Below are 18,170 nucleotides of genomic sequence, written 5' to 3' on the forward strand. Positions count from 1 at the left end.
ACTTATTTTTATATAATGCAAAAACAGAATAAAGTACCAGTATACAATTGGTTTAATAATTCATTATGGACTTTTACATTTTCATTAAGACTCTACACTGTAAATTATATCTGTGATAATGTCACTGTTAAGGTAAAGCTATGCATTTTTCAATATAAAAAATTATTACAAATAAAATATAAAAGTTATTATAAAAAATAAAATTACAAATGCAAAATTTCAGGCTAACATGATTAACGGAATGATTCATCAACTGACAAACATTTTTCGATATACTGACGTTTGGATGGAGGTAATAAATATTTTAGCACCACGAAATAAACAAAATACATTATATAACATTAGTTGTTATTAATTTATAGATTTATCAATTTACTTTGCAAACAATGCAACATCGTCTGAAATTTAATGGAATGGGTCTTTTTTATTTTGGCAACGTGTTTCTTCAGAAGGTTTGTGTTTATATTACTTTTTGAACTACTTTACTTTTACATTGTGTTATGCTTATAATATGAATTATTAACTAATAATATGAATTATTCAATTTTTGCATTTACCTATTTTGTTTCTGTTATATTTTGTACTGTAAATTATAAAAATTCAAACATTTAAAATTATAATTAAAATTATTTTTAATTAATATTTTAAAAATTATTATTAATTAATATTATTTATATTTTATGCTATGCTCAATTTTTTACTTATTAACCTGTCAACAATGCGTATTATTAAAATATTGCTTTTATAAGTGTTAAGCAATATTAATAGATACATTTTTTCTAGTTTTTTACGAGGATTGTAACATTTGTGATCATTTCGATACAGATGAATATACTGTAACTAAATCAATTTTTAAATATTTAACAATTTAACAATTTAAAGAGTAGTAACAAAAATAACACACTCGCACAGTTCGTCAAATCTAATCTAATATTGCACCACGTAAAAATGAAAAATGTAATCATTATGTGTGTGTCAATTAGATATTATTTAACTGCAGATTAATTAAACAATAAAGTAAAATATTACAATGTTTTCATCGTATTACAATATTTATGATCTCATTAATCTAATTATGTAGATATCTTTAAATATAATTATGTATGAAATATATCTGAACTATTTGGTACTCATGATTAACCTCAAGATCCGAAATGTCCGAACTGCTTGACCATCTAAAAGTTTCGCGAGCATTAATAGAATTACACTAATAAAATACACATTAAAATATACTTTTAACCAGAGTAATTTTATTCAAAATTGAAAACATCGTGCAGATACTTATATGATAATTTAAATTTAAAAATGGAAAAGTGCATACAAGTGCATGTTTGCCAGTATATGCTTTTATTATAAAAATTAATTGTTATATATAAAAATTAATGCAAATAAATATTGTTTGCAATTAAAAAAGGCGATCAACAAAATATATTTGCTGTTAGCAAATCGCAAAAATGTTGCGTTCTTTAAACAATACAAGACCACATAGATATGTTTTCAAACTTTTAGCAACAGTTATATATATTGTAACTAGATTAAAACTACATCGCCTATCATATTTTTAATATGATATTGTAACTTTTATGATTATTCCGATCACTTTAAAATAATTTAAGACATGAAAAACTCACTTTTTAAGAACTAACAAAAATCATCTTAAAATATATTTCAACAAAAAGACCAGTTAAATTTTACGATAATAAAATAATACAAATGCCTAAAAGATGACTTAAGAGTATAATATTAAATGACAGACACAATTTGATTAAAATAGAACATAAACATGTTTTTAAAAATTAAACATATTTAAGTCAAGTGTAAGAACATAGTTTTGCAAGAAGAATAGTTTATGGGTGATTACGTCTTGTAAAAATTAATATAGATAGATAAGAACTCTAGGCAAAAAAGTGATCCAATTTAGATTATCTGTCTGTTTATTTAACCGTTCGATATGCGTTTCGGTTTAATAACAATTGTAATATCTTACAGTCGACTTCTCGTAAAGTTTTCCAAAAGATCTATGAAAAGAATGTAGAAGCATCTTAGAAATTGTTACAAAAAGTATCAAAGTGTTTCTTTTTTGAGAGCAAAATGTAATTTATAACCGATAATTTGAAGATTATGATAGAAACAATTCAGGAAGCATTAGCACCACTGTTGCTCATCGGCTCATTTTGTGGTTTGAGCTTCTTCGAATATCCTCTTGGACGTCCCAGACCATATTTTACTTGTTTATATTTTTTGGTGAAATGGAGTTTTTTTGCGTACATTTTCCACTATCTAGTTTATACCAGTTCTACAACATTTTTATACATGTCCTGGCCTAGTATAATAATAATACTCGCCACGACTGTGTCAACGCTTGTCAGTTTATTTTATTTTAAGGTAAATATTATAAATATATTGTAAATTTAGAATAGTAACTTCATCCTTGTATATGAATTTTACTGTATCGCAAAAAATTTTTCAAACCACACTATTTTAAAACTTTATAAACAAGCATGAATTTTGAAGAAACTTTTGAAATTAATCGATTTCAATATGCTATACATTGTTTGTTTTTATGTTTTAAATTAAACAATTTTATATTTAAAAAATTATTAATAACTTTCACAAATTTTCTTTACATATTTTACGATACATTCAAGTATCACAGTGATAATTCCTCACTTATTGCACATTCGACTGATATGAAACTCTTTTTAAGGAATTGAAAATTTGTTTATACAAACTTTCTATTGTGGATGACACAATGGAAGTATTTGGAACGCCAAAGGACTATCAACGATTGTACAATTGGACAATTCAAACAATAATTGGATGGATTGTATTGGCTTTTGTCATAAATATATGGGACAGTGTGTGGTTAAATAAAAAATGTTTCAGCATCACTCGTATTTTCGTTCCATTTTTTGGGAATTATTTGCTCCATGTCAATACCTTCAATAGTTTGATGTGGGGAATTATTTTGAGGTCGGTATATATTTTTTATAAAACTATTCTACAGGCAATATTAGATATATGTATGAAGAACGTACAAAGCTCAAAAGCTCAAAACTTCAAAAATCTTATAAATATTTTTTAACAATTTAAATTTTTTATTTAATTCAGATACGTAAGCTGCAAATTTCAACAAGTCAATGAGCACATTTATAATCTGTTACAAAACAATGCAAAGTATACCAGACTGAACAAATTAATTATAGTGGGTCAGCAAAGGATGGAATGCAGGCAGTATATGTGGATTATAATGTAATTCTTTCTTTATAGTGCATGTATATTATTCTGAAGATTCAATTGTAAGACACACAATTTTAAATTTTCACTAAAACTTGTTTATGTTAAAATTCTATGGTATATTTAAACTCAAAATATTTTTTGTCTACCATTTTTTGTACATATAGAATTACATATAGAAGTATATTATAGGTAAGCATTGTGAATTACAGGCACGTCCATCAACAGCTATGTCGCATATCACGTGAATTAAACAAAATATGTAGTATACAGATGACGTTACAAATGACATCTTACTTTGCATTTTTTGTGGAGTTATTTCTGGAATTTTACAAGTCGTTTACGGACATTAAAGAAACAGCATTTGAACACCACATAGATAATCTGTTAATTTATAGCTGGGCAATTATATATAGCGCGAAACTTCTTACATTAAATTATATCTGTCAGATTATTTGCGATAAGGTAACAAATAAAAAATAATTATTAATTAAATATAATTAATATAACTATTAAAAATAGCAAAACATTTATATTTGCAATAAAATTGTCGTTGAAAATTTTTTATCTATTATAAATTACTTAATCATATCTTTTTGTATAAATTTTTTAAGTATGTATTGCAAGTTTCAATTTTATGTTATAATTTTAGGCAAATGGAACAGTAGAAATCCTTTACAAACTATCCAATGATAGTTTCGATGAAAACTTACGCAAGCAGGTAAATTTTTGTCACATAATTTTGAATCCGCTACAATTATTCTATGTTACGATAAATATATTTTACATTAAACAATAATTTTCTTTTAATTCAGATATTGCAATTTATACTACAAATAAAACAGAGAGAGTTAAAACTTTCTGGCGTAGGCCTTTTCTACTTTGGTTATAATTTTATTCGTCAGGTATGTTCTACATTTTGTAAAAGTATACATATTGATACAAGTAGAAATAAAATTAAAATTTTATACTTAATTTTTTTGATAGAAATATTTAAATGGCAACGTATAATATATATCGATTGATTATTATTAAATTTAATCATATTTTATATACCATATGTACGTTTTTGATTATTATATAACATTCTAAATTTCTCCTTTTATGCAATTAATCGAAGGCATGTTATTCTCACCTAAAATAAAAATATATTTTTCAGTTTTACGCATCAGTTTTGACAGTTTTGATACTTCTAACACAAATGACATAATTAATGACATAATTATATATAAAATTCGTTTATAACAGATTAATGTTAAAATTAAGAGAACACATGATATATAATAAAATATATAAAAATTTTAAGATTTGTATTCTTAACATTCACAAAAAATACATTTACATAAAAATATTGATTTATTGTACAATGTACATATATGTATTTATAATAAAAAATAAAATTTATTTGTAATGTGTTAGTTTGTGTCCCAAATTTCTGCGTTAACTTTAATCATTAAGTAACTGCTTACTTTTAATTTATCCTTTTGAAATAAGATTGTTCCGAATATGAATCAAAGCCTAAAAGGAAAACGTAGATATATGTCATCATTTATTTTCTTCATCTAATTGCAGTTACATTTTGTGAATCACATATGCACACAAAAATATCTCTTCTTTCTTTCAAGGTCGATTCATTTAATCAGCATAAGTTCTTAAGCGATTAATCGCTGACGTTGTGGAAATTTTTATCTATCTAATTATACAACGTCAAAACAAACTTTGTCATCTTATAATGTTACAACGGATAATTAATAATGCGATGAAAAACATCCTCATTTAAATGTCTTGTCTTTGACAAAAAGTTATTATAAAGCGTATTTAAACAGTTATAACATTGTTTCCACACGTGTTGTACATCTACCAACTCGCAATTCCAGTGTCAAAAAGATTAATCAAAATTGTATCTTACTAACCTATTATCTATCTTTAACATCATGGATGCTTTAGTTTGATATTGTTGTAAAAATGAATATTTCTTAAAAGCTCCAGAATTTATGTGCATCATTGTGCATCTTGTGCATTATTGAAACAAATTACAACCGCAATTGTTGCAGTGACGTACATGTTGTTTAATTTCAATTAAAATAAAATATGACAATTTAATAATATTATAAATATTCAAAAATAACTAACATTTTTTACATGATTCTAGTCTGAAGTCATGCCACTGAATTATGTGAACTATCTACTTCGAAAGTTATGTGAATTCAGTTCTAAAAGTTAAACTTTAAAATTTTCAACCTTTATAAAAATTTTAACGTATATGATGCAGTGCTTACCTAGAAATATTATCAATAAAACATAGTGTTGTGCAAATCGTTTGTATTTCCATATTATTTTTATATTAAACTTTAATGATTCGCAACATGCAATATCAATCATGAAAATCTATTACTCATGAGAGATGGTAGATCGTTTTAATATGCGCATATACTATAGATGTATCATTATTACGAAGATCCATTATTTTTGCAACATGGCATAATTACAATACGCTCAGCGACAGACATTCCATATTAGTTAGTAATGATCATGGCGTCTACTATACAAGAAGCCTTACGTCCTCTTTTTATAACATGTTTTGTTATGGGTTTAGGTGTTTACCCCATTAAACAATTAAAATCAAAAAGTCGGTGGATTGCACACTTAGGTCTTCTATATTCTCTAATAGTCTGGTTTGTTTATGGCTATATGTTGTACTATACAGTGACTATTTTTACACTAACAGAATTGCTTGGAACCTATATAATAAAAACTGTCGTGTTCCTTAGCATCATTACTTCGATAATGTCCGCTATTGTGACTCTTCACTATCGAAAGGTATAATATAATTTTTAGTATTATTTATATAAAATACATATGTGGTATTTATCTCATATCATATTAATTGTATTTAATACCAAATTGTCATTCCTTACTTATTTTTATGTAACAACTTTAAAATTTGATCAAATTTACTGTCAATTTGCCAATATCGTAATGAACAATGTGCTTACTGGGTATGTATTTTAAACTATTACTCATTGTTGTAAAAATTATTTTAGAGATTTGAGATATGTATAGAGAAGCTTGCTACTGTGGATGACACTTTAGAAGAACTGGGTACTCCAAAAATGTACCAAAAAATGTATATGTGGTCAATAAGAACAGTATTTGGATGGATTATATTTACTTTTATTACAAATGTTTACGACACAATATGGTGGTGGAATACAGAAAAAATTGCTCCTTGGGGATTACTTGTAGCTTATATACTAAATCATCCTATTTATATCAATGCCTTTATGGACTTACTATTCATTTTCTTCTTACGGTTCGTATATTCATTCATTATATTTCTTTATATATTTTGCGAATTAATATAATATATTATAATTTCTAAGATAATCTTTTTTGTGTGTATGTGTATGTGCAATATAGATACGTCGCAATCAGATTTGATAAAGTGAACGAGCATATGCGATGTCTATTAGTAAAAGAGGAGCATAAGCTCAGGTTTACATGGAATAACTCTGCATTCTCTTGACGACATAAATTGCGTATTAATAATTACAAGCGAACGGTTTGGACATCAATGTAAAGGCTCATTTATAATAATAAAATTTAATAGATTTTTATGTATATCTAAAAACAATTAATATAATTTTTAATTTCTTGCAATTACTACACTTTTTAATAATAAAGAATAATTTTTTTTACAGGCATCTTCATTTAGAATTATGTCGCATTGCTCGTGAACTGAACTTGATGTTTGAAATGAAAATAGCCGTTGAAGCAGTATCTATTCTTATATACTTAACAGCAATGTGTTATTATTTATTTCTTACTATTGCCTTAACACAAATAAATAGAGCACAAATAGAAATAAACTTTTTATTTGGTGTTATTATGTGGATCTTTACACTTTTAATGCGGTTCTACGCCATAAATCATATTTGTGAAAGCGTTAAATTTAAGGTAAAATTTTGTTATCTTGAACTAATATATATATTTAAAATTAGTAATAAATTAACAATAGATAAAATAAAATAAATAATAAATTTCAGGCAAACAAAATTAAGAAAATAATTCATCAACTGACAAATTCACTTCAATATAGTACAGTTTGGAAAGAGGTAAACACTTTTAAAATAAGAAAGTTTATAGTAAACTATAATAATATGAAGTTGATTAAAACAGATTCAGTAACATAGCTAAAATAAAATATCTAAAATGACATTCTAAATATGTAACATATATTTTCAGGTTCAGCAATTTTCTCTACAAACAATGCAAAATCCATTAGAGTTTACTGGGATGGGTCTCTTCAATCTTGGCAATGAATGCCTTCAAAAGGTTTATTTTAATATTCAATTTTTCCACCACTTTATTTGTACATATATACTTATATCATAATTTATATTAATACACAAGGTTATCTAAAAAATTATCTTATTGTTAGTTTAGCATATTATAGTCTCCCGTTTCTAATATTACAGTAAACTAACAGTAGCTCACAAAATACAATTTAGTTTACGGTACATTTCGATAAAATACACTTTTTATATGCAGTGAATATTAATAAATGTATTTTTTTTTCAGTTTTGCATGACAATTGTAACATTTGTAATTATTTTGATACAATTACAAATGCCGTCTGACATAAGGAAACAAATGCCGACTGACATATATAGCCGTTCTTAGAAGAGAGTAATTGCATCGCAAGTTTAATATTACATCGTTAGTTTAATATTGAAACAAAGTATTATTGTTATTCCTTGTGATGGTTCTGTTATCGTAAAAAGTAACATAACATTAATTAAGTAAAAATAGAAAATTGCAAAAGTCGATACGAAAGTAATGCTTCCAATCTTTTTTCTCAGAAAATTTAATTCTTACAACTGTGGTTTTTAAACAATATAATCTTCAGTCATTAACAAACATTTAGTTATTTTTTCACAAAGAAACCATCATTTTGTATGCACATTTGTCATCCTTGAATCAGACGCTGTATTCCAGACCCGTTAAATTCCTTGCTACAACTCTTGAGGACTTCAAAAACATTTTTCTTAATGGCGACTTTATAGAAAAATAACTGAATGTCTGTTAGTGACTGAAAATTATTTCATATAAAAATTATAGTTGTAGGAATTAACTTTTCTGAGAAAAAAATTGAAGGCATTACTTTCGTACGTTTACATAAAAATATTTATTTATTATATTTTGTATACAATAAAAAATAAAATTTATTTCTAGTATTGCTAGTTTATGTCTCTTTCTACATTGACTCTAACCATTAAGTAATTGCTTACTTCTAATTTATCTTTTTCAAATAGAATTGTTCCGAATATGAGTCAAAGCCTAAAATAAAAACATAAATAAATGTGATTATTTATTTTCTTTATTTGTGCATTATGTGCATTTTATTACAGTTACACTTTATGAATCACATACATATGAGCACCTCAGAGGTATACTATGTTAAATCACATTTTTTCGAAAACTGAATTACTATTATCGTAAGACTCTATACTTCAATTTTTATTCAATGGCAAATGTTTTCAATAAAAATAGAGATGTTGACTATATAAAGTTAAGTCACAACATGATGACATATTTATCAGGTAAACAGTATTAAATCACATTAAAATTACACATTATATTGCGTAATACTTCATTTTCTGAAACATATCGAAGTTTGATATTATATCCGCGAATGTAAAAAAACTCTGCTAAACATTATAAGTCTTTACTGAGAGCAAAAACAAAAAATCTCTTTAGAAAATCTTTTTATCCTGAAAATTATGTTCATGTGATTTAACATAGTATACCTCTAAGATGCTCATATGTAATATACATTGCATATGTGATTCACATATGCAAAATATCTCTTCTCTCTACAGATCGATTCATTTAATCAGCATAAGTGCTTAAGCAATTTATCGTTGAAGTTGTGGAAACGTTTATCTTCCTAACTATATCAACGTCGAAATAAACTTAATAATCCTATAATGTTAGAAAGGATGCTTAATAATGCGATAAAAAGACGTCCTCATTTGAATGTCTTGTCTTTGACAAAAAGTTATCATGAAGCGTATTTAAACAGTTATAACATTGTTTCCGCACGTGTTGTACATTTACCAACTCGCAATTCCAGTGTCAAAAAGATTAATTAAAATTGTATCTTACTAACTTATTATCTATCTTTAACATCATGGATGCTTTAGTTTGATATTGTTGTAAAAATGAATATTTCTTAAAAGCTCCAGAATTTATGTGCATCATTGTGCATCTTGTGCATTATTGAAACAAATTACAACCGCAATTGTTGCAGTGACGTACATGTTGTTTAATTTCAATTAAAATAAAATATGACAATTTAATAATATTATAAATATTCAAAAATAAATAACATTTTTTACATGATTCTATTCTGAAGTCATGCCACTGAATTATATGAACTATCTATTTTGAAAGTTATGTGAATTCAGTTCTAAAAGTTAAGCTTTAAAATTTTCAACCTTCATAAAAATTTTAACGTAAATGATGCAGTGCTTACCTAGAAATATTATCAATAAAACATAACGTGTTGTGCAAATCGTTTGTATTTCCATATTATTTTTATATTAAACTTTAATGATTCGCAACATGCAATATCAATAATGAAAATCTATTACCCATGAGAGATGGTAGATCGTTTTAATATGCGCATGTACTATAGATGTATCATTATTACGAAGATCCATTATTTTTGCAACATGGCATAATTACAATACGCTCAGCGACAGACATTCCATATTACAATAGTTAGTAATGATCATGGCGTCAACTATACAAGAAGCATTACGTCCTCTTTTTATAACATGTTTCATTATGGGTTTAGGTGTTTACCCCATTAAACAATTAAAATCAAAAAGTCGGTGGATTGTACACTTAGGTTTTCTATATTCTCTAATAGTCTGGTTTGTTTATGGCTATATGTTGTACTATACAGTGACTATTTTTACACTGAAAGAATTGCTTGGATCCTATATAATGAAAATTGTCGTGTTTCTTAGCATCTTTACTTCGATAATGTCCGCTATTGTGACTCTTCACTATCGAAAGGTATAATATAATTTTTAGTATTATTTATATAAAATACATATGTGGTATTTATCTCACATCATAATAATTGTATTTAATAACAAATTGTCATTCCTTATTTATTTTTAATGTAACAACTTTAAAATTTGATCAAATTTACTGTCAATTTGCTAATATCGTAATGAACAATGTGCTTACTGGATATGTATTTTAAACTATTACTCATTGTTGAAAAATTATTTTAGAAATTTGAGATATGTATAGAAAAGCTTGCTACTGTGGATGACACTTTAGAAGAACTGGGTACTCCAAAAATGTACCAAAAAATGTATATATGGTCGATAAGAACAGTATTTGGATGGATTATATTTACTTTCATTACAAATGTTTACGACACAATATGGTGGTGGAATACAGAAAAAATGACTCTTTGGGGATTACTTGTAGCTTATATAATAAATCATCCTATTCATATCAATGCCTTCATGGACTTACTATTCATTTTTTTCTTACGGTTCGTATATTCATTCATTATATTTCTTTATATATTTTGCAAATTAATATAATATATTATAATTTCTAAGATAATCTTTTTTGTGTGTATGTGTATGTGCAATATAGATACGTCGCAACCAGATTTGATAAAGTAAACGAGCATATGCGATGTCTATTAGTAAAGGAGGAGCATAAGCTTAAGTTTACATGGAAAAACTCTACACCCTCTTGACAACATAAATTGCGTATTAATAATTACAAGGGAACGTTGTGGACATCAATGTAAAAGCTCATTTATAATAATAAAATTTAATATATTTTTATGTATATCTAAAAACAATTAATATAATTTTTAATTTCTTGTAATTACTACACTTTTTAGTAGTAAAAAATGTTTCTTTTTACAGGCATCTTCATTTAGAATTATGTCGCATTGCTCGCGAATTGAATTTCATGTTTGAAACGCAAATAGCTGCTGAAGCAGTATCCATTCTTCTATACATAACAGCAATGTGTTATTATTTATTTCTTACTATTGCGCTAATACGAATAAATAGAGTACAAATGGTAATAAGCCTTTTTTTGGGTGCTATTGTCTGGATCTTTACACTTTTAATGCGGTTCTACGCCATAAATCATATTTGTGAAAGCGTTAAATTTAAGGTAAAATTTTGTTATCTTGAACTAATATATATATTTAAAATTAGTAATAAATTAACAATAGATAAAATAAAATAAATAATAAATTTCAGGCAAACAAAATTAAGAAAATAATTCATCAACTGACAAATTCACTTCAATATAGTACAGTTTGGAAAGAGGTAAACACTTTTAAAATAAGAAAGTTTATAGTAAACTATAATAATATGAAGTTGATTAAAACAGATTCAGTAACATAGCTGAAATAAAATATCTAAAATGACATTCTAAATATGCAACATATATTTTCAGGTTCAGCAATTTTCTCTACAAACAATGCAAAATCCATTAGAGTTTACTGGGATGGGTCTGTTCAATCTTGGCAATAAATGCCTTCAAAAGGTCTATTTTAATATTCATTTTTTCCACTTTATTTGTACATATATACTCATATCATAATTTATATTAATACACAAGGTTATCTAAAAAATTATCTTATTGTTAGTTTAGCATACTACAGTCTCTCGTTTCTAATATTACAGTAAACTAACAGCAGCTCACAAAATACAATTTAGTTTACGGTACATTTCGATAAAATACATTTTTTATATGCAGTAAATATTAATAAATGTGTTTTTTTTCAGTTTTGCCTGACAATTGTAACATTTGTAATTATTTTGATACAATTACAAATGCCGTCTGATATAAGGATACAAAAGCCGACTGACATATATAGCCGTTCTTAGAACAAAGTAATTGCATCGTTAGTTTAATATTACATCGTTAGTTTAATATTGAAACAAAGTATTAATATTATTCCTTGTGATGGTTCTGTTATCGTAAAAAGTAACATAACATTAATTAAGTAAAATTAGAAAATTGCGAAAGTCGATACGAAAGTAATGCTTCCAATCTTTTTTCTCAGAAAATTTAATTCTTACAACTGTGGTTTTTAAACGATATAATCTTCAGTCATTAACAAACATTTAGTTATTTTTTCACAAAGAAACCATCATTTTATATGCACATTTGTCATCCTTGAATCAGACGCTGTATTCCAGACCCGTTAAATTCCTTGCTACAACTCTTGAGGACTTCAAAAACATTTTTCTTAATGGCGACTTTATAGAAAAATAACTGAATGTTTGTTAGTGACTGAAAATTATTTCATATAAAAATTATAGTTGTAGGAATTAACTTTTCTGAGAAAAAAATTGGAGACATTACTTTCGCACGTTTACATAAAAATATTTATTTATTATATTTTGTATACAATAAAAAATAAAATTTATTTCTAGTATTGCTAGTTTATGTCTCTTTCTACATTGACTCTAACCATTAAGTAATTGCTTACTTCTAATTTATCTTTTTCAAATAGAATTGTTCCGAATATGAGTCAAAGCCTAAAATAAAAACATAAATAAATGTGATTATTTATTTTCTTTATTTGTGCATTATGTGCATTTTATTACAGTTACACTTTGTGAATCACATACATACATATGAGCACCTCAGAGGTATACTATGTTACATCACATTTTTTCGAAAACTGAATTACTATTATCGTAAGACTCTATACTTCAATTTTTATCCAATGGCAAATGTTTTCAATGAAAATAGAGATGTTGACTATATAAAGTTAAGTCACAACATGATGACATATTTATCAGGTAAACAGTATTAAATCACATTAAAATTACACATTATATTGCGTAATACTTCATTATTCTGAAACATATCGAAGTTTGATATTATATCCGCAAATGCAAAAAAACTCTGCTAAACATTATAAGCACTTTACTGAGAGCAAAAACAAAAAATCTTTTTAGAAAATTATTTTATCTTGAAAATTATGTTTATGTGATTTAACATAGTATACCTCTAAGATGCTCATATGTAATATACATTGCATATGTGATTCACATATGCAAAATATCTCTTCTCTCTACAGATCGATTCATTTAATCAGCATAAGTGCTTAAGCAATTTATCGTTGAAATTGTGGAAACGTTTATCTTCCTAACTATATCAACGTCGAAATAAACTTAGTAATCCTATAATGTTAAAAAGGATGCTTAATAATGCGATAAAAAAACGTTCTCATTTGAGCGTCTTGTCCACGACAGGAAGTTACCATAAAGCGTATTTAAACAGTTATATCTTTGTTTCCACATGTGTTGTGCATCTACCAACTCGAAGTTTCAGTGAGAGGAGAAGATTCACCAAAATTGTATCTTACTATCCATTACATTTTAACATCACGGATGCTTTACTTTCATACTGTTGTAAAAATGCATATTTCTTGGAAGCTCTAGAACTTATGTGTATCATTGTGCATTATATGCATTATTGAAACAAATTACAATCGCAATTGTTGCAGTGACACATACGTTATTTAACTTGAATTAAAATAAAATATAGCAATTTAATTAATATTATAGGTATTTAAAAATAAATAACATTTTTTATATAACTCTTTTCTGAATGTTATGTTACTAAATTATGTGAACTATCTACTTCGAAAGTTATGTGAATCCAGTTTTAAAAGTTAAGCTTTAAAATCTTTAACTTTTATAAAAATTTTAACACATGCAATGGTTATCTAGAAATATTATGAATAAAATATAAAGTGTTGTGAAAATCGTTTATACTTTTGTATATTATTTTTATATTAAATGGTTTGCAACATGCAATATCAATAATGAAAATCTATTATTCATCAGAGATGGTAGATCGCCTTAATGTACTACAGATGTATTATTATTACGCAGATCCATTATTTTTGCAACATGGCATAATTACAATACGTTCAGCGACAGACACTATATATCAATTTATGATAGTAATGATCATGGCGTCTACTATACAAGAAGTATTACGTCCTCTTTTTATCACGTGTTTCATTATGGGTGTAGGTATTTACCCCATTAAACAATTAAAATCAAAAATTCAATGGATTGCATATTTCGGTCTTCTATATTCTCTAACAGTCTGGTTTGTTTATGGCTATATCTTGTACTATACAGTGACTATTTTTACACTGAAAGAATTGCTTGGATCCTACATTATTAAAATCGCCGTGTTGCTTAACTCCTTTACTTCGATAATGTCCGCTATTGTGAGTCTTTACTATCGAAAGGTATGATATAATTTTTAGTATTACTTACATAAAATACATATGTGGTATCTCATAATTGTTTATCTAATAATATCATATTAATTGTATTTAGTAACAAATTGTCATTCTTTACTTGTTTTTAATGTAACAACTTTAAAATTTGATCAAATTTACTGTCAATTTACCAAAATTGTAATAAATAATTTTCTTACTGACTAATATTATTTTAAACTGTTACTCATTCTTGTTAAAATTATTTCAGAGATTTGAGATATGCATAGATAAGCTTGCTATGGTAGATGACACTTTAAAAAAACTAGGTACTCCAAAAATGTATCAAAAAATGCACATATGGTCAATAGGAACAGTATTTGGGTGGATTATATTTACTTTTATTATAAATGTTTACGACGCAATATGGTGGTGGAATACAGAAAAATTTGCTTTTTGGGGATTACTTATATCTTATATAATAAATCATCCTGTTCACATCAATGCTTTCATGGACTTATTATTTATTTTCTTCTTGCGGTTTGTATAACATTCACTATATTTCTTTATATATTTTGCGAATTAACACAAAACATGTGGATTGAAATATATATAGTCATTAAATCTCTATAATATAATCTCTAAATTATATTTTTACCTACATTTTTAATTGCAGTTTTTGTTAATTAAATTAACAAACATTGATTAATAAACATTTTTTATAAGTTAATTAAATATTTTTCTGTGATATTTAAAGTAACAATTTTAATGTAATGTAAACAAATTAAAGTATATTTATTAATAAATTTATTCAAGTAAATACTGAAAATTTTGTCATATGTATTATAATTTCGAAGATATCTTTTGTGTTTATGTGTATGTACAATATAGATACGTCGCAACCAGATTTGATAAAGTAAACGAGCATATGCAATGTCTATTAGTAACAGAGGAGCATAAGCTCAGGTTTACATGGAATAACTCTGCACTCTCTTGACGACATAATTTGCGTATTAATAATTACAAGCAAACGGTTTGGACATCAATGTAAAGGCTCATTTATAATAATAAAATTTAATAGATTTTTATGTATATCTAAAAACAATTAATATAATTTTTAATTTCTTGTAATTACTATACTTTTTAGTAATAAAGAATGTTTCTTTTTACAGGCATCTTCATTTAGAATTATGTCGCATTGCTCGGGAACTGAATGTCATGTTTGAAACGCAACTAGCTGTTGAAGCAGTATCCATTCTTCTATACTTAACAGGAATGTGTTATTTATTTATTACTATTGCGCTAATACAAATAAATAGAGTACCAATAGAAGTAAACATTTTGTTTGGTGCTAGTGTGTGGATCTCTATACTTTTAATACGATTCTACGCCGTAAATTATATTTGTGAAAGCGTTAAGTTTAAGGTAAAATTTTGTTATTTTGAACAAATATACATGTATATATTTAAAACTAGTAATAAATTAATAATAGATAAAATAAAATAAATAATAATTTTAGGCAAACAAAATTAGGAAAATAATTCATCAACTAACAAATTCTCTTCAATATAGTGCAGTTTGGAAAGAGGTAAAAAATTTTTAAAACAAGGAAGTTTATAGTAAATCAATATAAGTTGATTAAAATAAATTGAGTAACACAGCTAAAATAAATTATTTAAAATGACATTCTAAATATGCAACATATATTTACAGATTCAGCAATTTACTCTGCAAACAATGCAAAATCCATTAGAGTTTACTGGGATGGGTCTCTTTAATCTTGGCAATGAATGCCTTCAAAAGGTCTATTTTAATATTCATTTTTTCCACCACTTTATTTGTACATATATACTCATATCATAATTTATATTAATACACAAGGTTATCTAAAAAATTATCTTATAGTAGTTTAGCATACTATAGTCTCCCGTTTTAAATATTACAGTAAACTAACAGCGGTTTACGAAATACAAATTTGTTTACAGTACATTTCGACACGAAATACACTTTTCGTATGTAGTGAATATTAATAAATGTATTTTTTTTCAGTTTTGCATAACAGTTGTAACATTTGTAATTATTATGATACAATTACAAATGCCGCCTGACACAAGAGTCTGACAATATTTTTATTCTTAAAAGAGTGTAACTATTACATCGTTTAATATTGAAACAAATATATATTATTCTTTGTGATGGTTCTGTTAACGTAAAAACTAATATAACATTAATTAAATAAAAATATAAAATTACGAGGGTTGGTACAAGAGTAATGCCTCCAATTTCTTTTCTCAGAAAATTTAATTCCTGCAACTGTGGTTTTTACATGATGTAATCTTCAGTCATTAATAAACATTTAGTTATTTTTTCTCAAAGTAACCATCATTTTATTTGCCATCTTTGAATCAGACGCTGTATTCCAGACGCGTCAAATTCCTTGCTACAACTTTTGAGGATTTTTCTTACAATACACTTTTCTTAATGGTGACTTTGTGGAAAAATAACTAAATGTTTCTCAATGAGTAAAAATTACTTCATGTAAAAACCGTAATTGTAGAAATTAAATTTTCTCAGAAAAAAAATTGGAGGCTTACTTTCGTACCTTAGTACATTTGCATAAAAATATTTATTTATTATATCATGTATACAATAAAAAATAAAATTTATTTATAATATGTTAGTTTACATTTCAACTTTCTACGTTAACTTTTATCATTAAGTAATTGCTTACTTCTAATTCATCTTTTTGAAATAGAATTGTCCCGAATATGAGTCAAAGCGTAAAATAAAAACATAATTATATGCAATTATTTATTTTCTTCATTTTGTGCACTTAGTACATTTTATTACAATTACAGTTTGTGAATCACATATGAATACCTCAAAGGTATACTATGTTAAGTCATATATTTTCAAAAATTGAATTTTTATTATCGTAAAACTTCAATTTTTACCCAATTGGCAAATGTTTTCAATAAAAATATAGACGACTGTAGAAAGTTAAGTCACAATATGATGACATATTCACTAGGTAAACAGTATTAAATTACATTAAAATCATATTACATTAAAATCATATTGCATTAAAATCATAATCACTTCATTTTCTGAAATATATCGAAGTTCGATATTATATCTGCGAATACAAAAAACTCTGCAAAACATTATAAGCTTTTTATTAAGAGCATATCAGAAACAAAAAATTTTTTTAGATCCTTATCGTGAAAAATTATGTCCATGTGACTTAATACAGTATACCTATGAGATGCTCATATACAATATACATTGCATATGTGATTCATATGCAAAATATCTCTTTTCTCTACAGATCGATTCATTTAATCAGCATAAGTGCTAAAACAATTTATCACTGAAATTGTAGCAAACCTTTATCTTTCTAATTATATCAACATCAAAATAAATTTTGTCATCTTATCATGTTACAACGGATGATTAATAATGCAATGAAAAACATCCTTATTTGAATGTCCTCCACAATAAATTATCGTAAAGCGTATTTAAACAGTTATACGTTTGTTTTCACATGTCATGCATCTATCGACTCGAAGTTTCTGTGTCGACAAGATTGGCCAAAATTGTTATCTCACTATCTACTGCATTTTAA

At 26.0% G+C, this 18,170-nt stretch overlaps 3 long non-coding RNA genes across 7 annotated transcripts; all 3 read left to right on the forward strand.

The window, feature by feature from the left end:
• The first annotated feature begins 4,879 nt into the window (after positions 1-4,879).
• LOC105668489 (uncharacterized) lies at positions 4,880-9,587 on the forward strand. Of its 2 annotated transcripts, XR_010889278.1 has the most exons (7): positions 4,888-6,057; positions 6,282-6,550; positions 6,658-6,813; positions 6,939-7,194; positions 7,284-7,352; positions 7,483-7,572; positions 7,819-9,587. It is a non-coding gene; the product is annotated as an uncharacterized lncRNA (long non-coding RNA). The 2 variants fall into 2 exon arrangements; XR_010889277.1 differs by having other exon boundaries at positions 4,880-6,057; positions 6,658-7,194.
• Positions 9,588-10,042: 455 nt separating this feature from the next.
• On the forward strand, positions 10,043-13,485 carry LOC105679761 (uncharacterized). Its single transcript, XR_010888942.1, has 7 exons — positions 10,043-10,323; positions 10,548-10,816; positions 10,924-11,079; positions 11,205-11,460; positions 11,550-11,618; positions 11,749-11,838; positions 12,081-13,485. It is a non-coding gene; the product is annotated as an uncharacterized lncRNA (long non-coding RNA).
• A 105-nt stretch (positions 13,486-13,590) lies between these two features.
• LOC136998386 (uncharacterized) lies at positions 13,591-17,144 on the forward strand. Of its 4 annotated transcripts, none has more exons than XR_010888944.1 (7): positions 13,591-14,575; positions 14,817-15,085; positions 15,437-15,592; positions 15,718-15,970; positions 16,065-16,133; positions 16,259-16,348; positions 16,595-17,144. It is a non-coding gene; the product is annotated as an uncharacterized lncRNA (long non-coding RNA). The 4 variants fall into 4 exon arrangements; XR_010888946.1 differs by having other exon boundaries at positions 13,591-14,347; positions 14,463-15,085; XR_010888945.1 differs by having other exon boundaries at positions 13,591-13,877; positions 14,208-15,085.
• Positions 17,145-18,170: the final 1,026 nt, after the last annotated feature.

This window comes from Linepithema humile, chromosome 3 (genome assembly GCF_040581485.1).
Source record: "Linepithema humile isolate Giens D197 chromosome 3, Lhum_UNIL_v1.0, whole genome shotgun sequence".
Classification (NCBI taxonomy): domain Eukaryota; kingdom Metazoa; phylum Arthropoda; class Insecta; order Hymenoptera; family Formicidae; genus Linepithema; species Linepithema humile.